The sequence below is a fragment of the Lithobates pipiens genome, unplaced genomic scaffold (genome assembly GCF_037356315.1).
Source record: "Lithobates pipiens isolate NorthernLeopardFrog02 unplaced genomic scaffold, aLitPip1_a1.2 Scaffold_44, whole genome shotgun sequence".
NCBI classification, from domain to species: domain Eukaryota; kingdom Metazoa; phylum Chordata; class Amphibia; order Anura; family Ranidae; genus Lithobates; species Lithobates pipiens.
Genome location: NW_027507870.1, coordinates 1,979,380 through 1,987,080, shown reverse-complemented (window position 1 = coordinate 1,987,080; position 7,701 = coordinate 1,979,380). Strand labels below are relative to the sequence as shown.

Genomic DNA, 7,701 nt, shown 5'->3' with positions numbered 1-7,701 from the left:
TAGGCGGGGCCCGCGAAGGACACGTCGCGGACTCCGCCGCCTGGAATGGGCTTAAAGGTTCCCCTCAAGTCCACACCAGACCCTTGTCCGAGCACGCTACCCGGCCGGCCAGGAAAGGGGGGCGAGCGAGCGCGCCCCCCCTCCTGAGCCGTACCAGGCCGCGTGCCCTCAACATGGGGGGTGCCTTGGGGAAGGGGGGGCCGCGCGGCCCCCCCACCCCAAAGCACCTTGTCCCCATGTTGATGAGGACAAGGGCCTCTTCCCGACAACCCTGGCCGTTGGTTGTCGGGGTCTGCGGGCGGGGGGCTTATCGGAATCCGGGAGCCCCCTTTAAGAAGGGGGCCCCCGGATACCGGCCCCCCACCCTATGTGAATGAGTATGGGGTACAATGTACCCCTACCCATTCACCTGTGAACTAAAGTACAATAAAAAACACAACACAGAGAAAAAATATTTTATTGCACAGCTCCGGGGGTCTTCGGGGGTCTTCTCGCCGGACTCCTCCGCTATGTGTGTGTAGCTCTTTTGCTAGCGGAGGAGTCCGGCTTTCTTCCTCCCCGCCGCCGGCCTCTTCTCCCGACTTCGGGGGTCTTGTCCCCCTCTTCGGTTCTTCTGCCGGGCCACCGCGCCTGGTCCGGTGGCCCGGTCTTCTGTCGCCGTCTTCCGTTCTTCTGTCGCCGCCTTCGGTTCTTCTGCCGGGCCACCGCGCCTTCTTGTAGCTCTTTTACAGGCGGTGGCCCGGTCTTCTGTCGCCGCTGTCGTCGCCGCCGCCGCCGCCTTCCGTTCTTGTTCTTCTTCTTGTTCTTCTTCTTCTTCTCCTGGAGATGTTGACTCGACGAGCTCTCCGGCCGGAATGCCAGAGCCGCGCTGTGCGGTCACTTATATAGTGACAATGGGGCGGTGTCACATGGTATATGTCACATGGGTTGGTCACATGGTGACCCCGCCCCCTTACGATGTCATAGTCCCCATGTGACATCAACCCATGTGACCAACCCATGTGACATATACCATGTGACACCGCCCCATTGTCACTATATAAGTGGCAGCGGAGCGTGTCCCTGGCATTCCGGCCGGAGAGATCGTCGAGTCAACATCTCCAGGAGAAGAAGAAGAAGAACAAGAAGAAGAACAAGAACGGAAGGCGGCGGCGGCGGCGACGACAGCGGCGACAGAAGACCGGGCCACCGCCTGTAAAAGAGCTACAAGAAGGCGCGGTGGCCCGGCAGAAGAACCGAAGGCGGCGACAGAAGAACGGAAGACGGCGACAGAAGACCGGGCCACCGGACCAGGCGCGGTGGCCCGGCAGAAGAACCGAAGAGGGGGACAAGACCCCCGAAGTCGGGAGAAGAGGCCGGCGGCGGGGAGGAAGAAAGCCGGACTCCTCCGCTAGCAAAAGAGCTACACACACATAGCGGAGGAGTCCGGCGAGAAGACCCCCGAAGACCCCCGGAGCTGTGCAATAAAATATTTTTTCTCTGTGTTGTGTTTTTTATTGTACTTTAGTTCACAGGTGAATGGGTAGGGGTACATTGTACCCCATACTCATTCACATAGGGTGGGGGGCCGGTATCCGGGGGCCCCCTTCTTAAAGGGGGCTCCCGGATTCCGATAAGCCCCCCGCCCGCAGACCCCGACAACCAACGGCCAGGGTTGTCGGGAAGAGGCCCTTGTCCTCATCAACATGGGGACAAGGTGCTTTGGGGTGGGGGGGCCGCGCGGCCCCCCCTTCCCCAAGGCACCCCCCATGTTGAGGGCACGCGGCCTGGTACGGCTCAGGAGGGGGGGCGCGCTCGCTCGCCCCCCTTTCCTGGCCGGCCGGGTAGCGTGCTCGGACAAGGGTCTGGTGTGGACTTGGGGGGAACCCCCACGCCGATTTTTTTCGGCGTTGGGGTTCCCCTTTAAGCCCATTCCAGGCGGCGGAGCCCGCGACGTCTCCTTCGCGGGCCCCGCCTACCTGTACACGCGCTCGAAATGGGCGGATTTGCCTCCGCCTTACGTGGGCGAGTCCGTTCATTTCAAAAGTTGAGCGAACTGTTTGCCCAACCTTGTTCGTCAAACAGTCCGCTCGTGTGTGGGCAAGTCCGCTCATGCAAATTTTGAGCGGACTGTTTGATGAAACTGTTTGCCGAACAAGGTTGGGCGAACAGTCCGCCCGTGTGTACGCGGCCTTATAACTAAATCAGTGATGTTGGATCTTGTCCACTGCTTCTTCCTATTGGCCAAGTATTTCAATAATTAGATTCCCTGCCCAGTCTCTGGGCAGATCTCTCACATCTGATTCCCTCCAGATATCTTCATACCACCATTCCATACACATAGCCCAGCATGGAGGGGCTCGGTGAAGGTGGTGGTGAAGGTGTGGAGATGTCGGATCGGGTCACACAGTTCATAAAAGGAGATCCGCCCGGCCTCATAATCCAGATCTATCCTGACTCTGTCACTGGAGACATGGCTGGGTAATGGGACCTGTTTACTGTCATGTCTCACAGAGTACTGATTACCCTCCCACCTCCCCAAACACCAGGACTTCTTATTACATCCAATCCCTGACTGCTCCCCTCTCCTGTCTATACTGGGGTAACACATCCCGACTCTCCAGTTCATTGACCCCCCGACATTAACTTCCCAGTAATGTCTCCCCGAGGAGAAACTCTGAATGCTCATCACCTGAGGATCCCGAAATCTCTCTGGTGTTTCTGGATGATTCTGATGTGATGACCAGGCTGCCGTTTTCCTGTCATCCGATATTTGTAGATTATTACCAGCTGTACTCACATCCAGTAATATGCCTGTAACCCCCAACACCCCCGCTGTTTGTCGTACAACCCCAATATTTGGTCCTCCAGCCTGGCGGTGTGAGGGTTGTATGGTGGGGGAGGGTTGGGGACATCTCCTGGATGGTTGTATGGTGGGGGAGGGCTGGGGACATCTCCTGGATCGTTGTATGGTGGGGGAGGGTTGGGGAGGTCTCCTGGATGGTTGTATGGTGGGGGAGGGTTGGGGAGGTCTCCTGGATGGTTGTATGGTGGGGGAGGGCTGGGGACATCTCCTGGATCGTTGTATGGTGGGGGAGGGTTGGGGAGGTCTCCTGGATGGTTGTATGGTGGGGGAGGGTTGGGGAGGTCTCCTGGATGGTTGTATGGTGGGGGAGGGTTGGGGACATCTCCTGGATGGTTGTATGGTGGGGGAGGGATGGGGACATCTCCTGGATGGTTGTATGGTGGAGGAGGGCTGGGGACACCTCCTGGATGGTTGTATGGTGGGGGAGGGTTGGGGACATCTCCTGGATGGTTGTATGGTGGAGATGGTATGGGAACATTTCTCGGATGGTTCAGCATTGATGTGACCTCTGCCCCTTGTAGTAGAATGTGGATAGACATGTGTGCCTGGACATTTCTCTACATTTACCCCAGACATGATATCAGATAAGCCTGTGTGTAATGTGTTTGAGCTCCCCCCCACATCCAGATCCCCTCCATCATGGAGGAGCTCCTCATGTCTCTCTCTGTCCTCATCATCTCCATCCTCAGTATCACACAAGTCACCTGTGTCTGATTAGGACAGTCAGTGGATCCGTCATGTTACACAGCATCTCACTGTCCCCTATCTTCCTGGACAGCTCATCCTTCTTTATTTCCAGCTCTTGGATCTTATCAGAAAGTGATAGAGAGTCCCGCTCTGCCCGTCTGGATCTGTTACTCAGGACTCTCTTCTCCAGACGTCTCCTGAGGTCTCCAAACAGGCAAGTCACTCTCTCCGTTTCATCATCTGCTTTTCCTTGTACTTTCCTCCTGCGTTTCTGCAGACTCTGGACTCTTTTATCCATCTTCTCTCTCTTTGTCATCAGTTTCTGCAGAACTTTACTCAGTTTCTCAGAGGCCTCATCCAAAGTCACCACCTGGTGTCCCCGATGTTCTCCGGCCAAAGTACAGGACACACAGATACAGGTCTCATCCTCAGTGCAGTAATACTCCAGGATCTTCTTATGGACGGAGCATTTCCTGTTCTCCAGGGAAGTGGTGGGGTCACATAAGACGTGTTCTGATGATGAATATTTCCTGTTCTTCAGGGAAGTGGTGGGGCCACATAAGACGTGTTCTGATGATGAATGTTTCCTGTTCTCCAGGGAAGTGGTCGGGTCACATAAGACGTGTTCTGATGATGAATGTTTCCTGTTCTCCAGGGAAGTGGTGGGGTCACATAAGACGTGTTCTGGTGACTTGATGTGGACTCTCAGGTGATTGTCACACAGAGAAGCTTCACACATCAGACAGGATTTCACAGCAGGTACAGGAGTGTGAATACAGTAAGTACAGAAGACCCCGGACTTCTCCTTATCTGGCTGAGAAGACAGGAAATTCTCCACTATGTTACGTAGTGTTATGTTCCTCCGCAGTGCAGGCCGCTCCTGGAACTCTTCTCTGCATTCAGGACAGGAATAACCTCCAGACCTCTCCTGTGTATCCAACACACGACCAATGCAGTCCCGGCAAAAGTTATGTCCACATTTCAAGGTTACAGGATCTGTATAAATGTTCAGACAGACCTAACATTCCAGCTCCTTCCCTAGATTAGCAGACGCCATCGTTGAGAGCAGAAGAGAGAAATGAAAGTCAAAGTATCTGACACTCAGTAACGAGTGTGACCAGTTCTGTACCCTCCTACACAGGGCGAGGCTGAGACGCGTAGTCATAGGAATCTTTACATAGAGGAACACTGATAATAACTAACACTAACAATAATCTCCCTATCTGGGGAAAATAAAGGACATTTTTATAAGCCGTTGAAACGTTGTGCCAGGTCTTTTTCTTCCTTCTTCGTGTAGCAAGGTCCCAGGCCTTTTTAGGCCTGATGCCGCGTACACACGACCGGACTTTTCGAAGAGACTAGGTCCGACGGTCTTTCCGACAGACTTTCGGCAGAGTTCCGACAGACTTTCCGAATGAACACACTTGGCCACACACAGTCACACCATTCGACGGATTCGAACGTGATGACATACGACCGGACTAGAATAAGGAAGTTCAATAGCCAGTAGCCAATTGCTGCCCTAGCATTGGTTTTTGTCTGTCGGACTGGCATACACACCAACGGATTTCTCGGTCCGGCGGAGTTCCGGTGGAAAAATTTAAAACGTTCTATTTCTAAAGTCCGCTGGATTTTTGGCAAGCAGAGGTCCGATGGAGCCCACACACGATCGAATTGTCAGACTCGTTCCATCTGACCTTTGCTGTCAAAAAGTCTGGTCGTGCGTACGAGGCATAAGAGTTACCTCCAGAGTTAAGGACAGCTGACACCCTTCTATGTAGAGTGGGTTACAAGGCATGGTGGGTGTAGTGCAAGGTAGATTCTTGGGCACCAAACACTTCTTGAATGCAAAGAGATTTATTTTCTCTTGAGCGGAACTGTGGGAGAGACGGTTTAGGGCCAGGACACCCTTTAGTAGTTGCAATGTCAATTAGCAGACTCCGAGACTTCTATAGGTAGACTGCCATGCAGGGAAAGGCATCCAGCAAGACACCACATCTGCATGTGTAGGATCGCTGTCCCCTATGGCACAGTCTTAAAACAGTTTCTAACACAAGTTGTAACAAACTTCTGTACTTCCTCTACAATCACTTTTTGTAGCTCTTCACTCCACTGAGCTCCCAGTCCATAGTTGACAACATTGTAAAAAAAAAATTTGGGACACTTTTTTTGGCTGTAGGCAGAGTTGTATTATAATCAGGGGGCAGGGTATGCGTTTGTAGGCGTGGCATAGGAAAAGTTGAAAATGCGGCGTGCAAAATAGTGGACGTGGTTTAAATAGGCATGGTGTCAAAGGGGTGTGGTTAGAGTCTGTGATGAATGTGAGATGGAGAGGGAAAGGGGGGGAGAGGGATGGAGGGACAGCAGCCCCAGATCCTACACCACAATAGCAATATGTGTTTTACAGAGTTTGACAATCAGCAGATAAAGATACTCCAAATACCTGGTGTGAGCGTTTCAATCATCCCGGCGCCATGATTGTTATGGTGTCAGGATGATTGAAGCGCATTATTTCTATTATTACATTGCAATATAAAATGAAATCATTAAACTCACCATAATGCAGAATCAGTGGGAGCAATGAGCATGTCACTAGCCACATTGCCTGCTACCAGATGCCATCAGGTGCCCCCAGCAGAGTCCCTCCTTACATCAGGTGCCCCATCAGAGGAGCCTTCCTCGCATCTGTGTCCCCAGCAGAGGAGCCCCTCCTTACATCTGTGTCTCCATTAGCGGAGCCCCTCCTTATATCTGGTACCCCCATCAGTCCCCCTAACATCTGGTGCCCCCATCAGTCCTCCTAACATCTGGTGTCCCCATCAGTCCTCCTAACATCTGGTGTCCCCATCAGTCCTCCTAACATCTGGTGTCCCCATCAGTCCTCCTAACATCTGGTGTCCCCATCAGTCCTCCTAACATCTGGTGTCCCCATCAGTCCTCCTTACATCTGTGTCTCCATCAGTGGAGCCCCTCCTTACATCTACTGCCCCCATCAGTCCTCCTAACATCTGGTGTCCCCATCAGTCCTCCTTACATCTGGTTTCCCCATCAGTCCTTCTAACATCTGGTGCCCCCATCAGTCCTCCTAACATCTGGTGTCTCCTCATCAGTCCTCCTTACATCTGGTGTCCCCATCAGTCCTCCTAACATCTGGTGTCCCCATCAGTCCTCCTAACATCTGGTGTTCCCATCAGTCCTAACATCTGGTGTCCCCCACAGTCCTCCTAACATCTGATGTCCCCATCAATCCTCCTTACATCTGGTGTCCCCATCAGTCCTCCTTACATCTGATGTCCCCATCAGCCCTCCTACCATCTGGTGCCCCCGTGACATCCAGACTGGCCCCCCGTGCCCCCTCTGACATCCAGACTGCCCCTCCGACATCCAGACTGCCCCCCGACATCCAGACTTCCCCTTGACATCCAGACTGGCCCCCTCTGGCATCCAGACTGCCCCTCCGACATCCAGACTGGCCCCCCTGACATCCAGACTGCCCCTCAAATCTAGACTGACCCCCTGACATCCAAACTGCTCCCCTACATCCAGACTGGCCCTCCTACATCCAGACTGGCCCCCCTGACATCCAGACTGGCCCCCTCTGACAACCAGACTACCCCCCGACACCCAGACTGGCCCCCTCCGGCCGGCAGAACCATCACTTCTGGTTTGGCTGCAACCCGCAGTCCCAACTCTACGCTGCATCTGGATAGGCCCTCAGTCAGCCTAGCAGCCAGATATTTCCAGGATAGGCCTCAGGCTCTGGCTTAGCAGCCCAGGGCAGCACAACACACGTCCACCCAGACAGCCACCCAGGCGACACAGCTCCCCCGATCACCTGACTCCACCCAAATATATTATTATTATTATTATTATACAGGTTTTATATAGCGCCAACAGTTTGCTCAGCGCTTTACAACATGAGGGCAGACATTACATTTACATTACAATTTGGCACAAGAGGAATAAGAGGGCCCTGCTCATTAGAGCTTACAATCTAAAATCTAAAAAATATATAGGTTCTCCCAGCAGGCCAAGGGATTCAAGAAAACCCCTGCCCATTGGCTGAGATATCCCATATACTCCTAATCTGTCCTTGCATTGCCCTTGTCTTATCTAATGTCACCAAGCATCCGGCCACCTAGTGACAGCAGAGAGAAGTGCAGCAATTC

At 53.3% G+C, this 7,701-nt stretch overlaps 1 pseudogene; it reads right to left on the bottom strand.

The window, feature by feature from the left end:
* Window positions 1–2,172: 2,172 nt before the first annotated feature.
* On the bottom strand, window positions 2,173–4,914 carry LOC143956878 (E3 ubiquitin/ISG15 ligase TRIM25-like; annotated as a pseudogene).
* Between the last annotated feature and the right edge of the window lie 2,787 nt (window positions 4,915–7,701).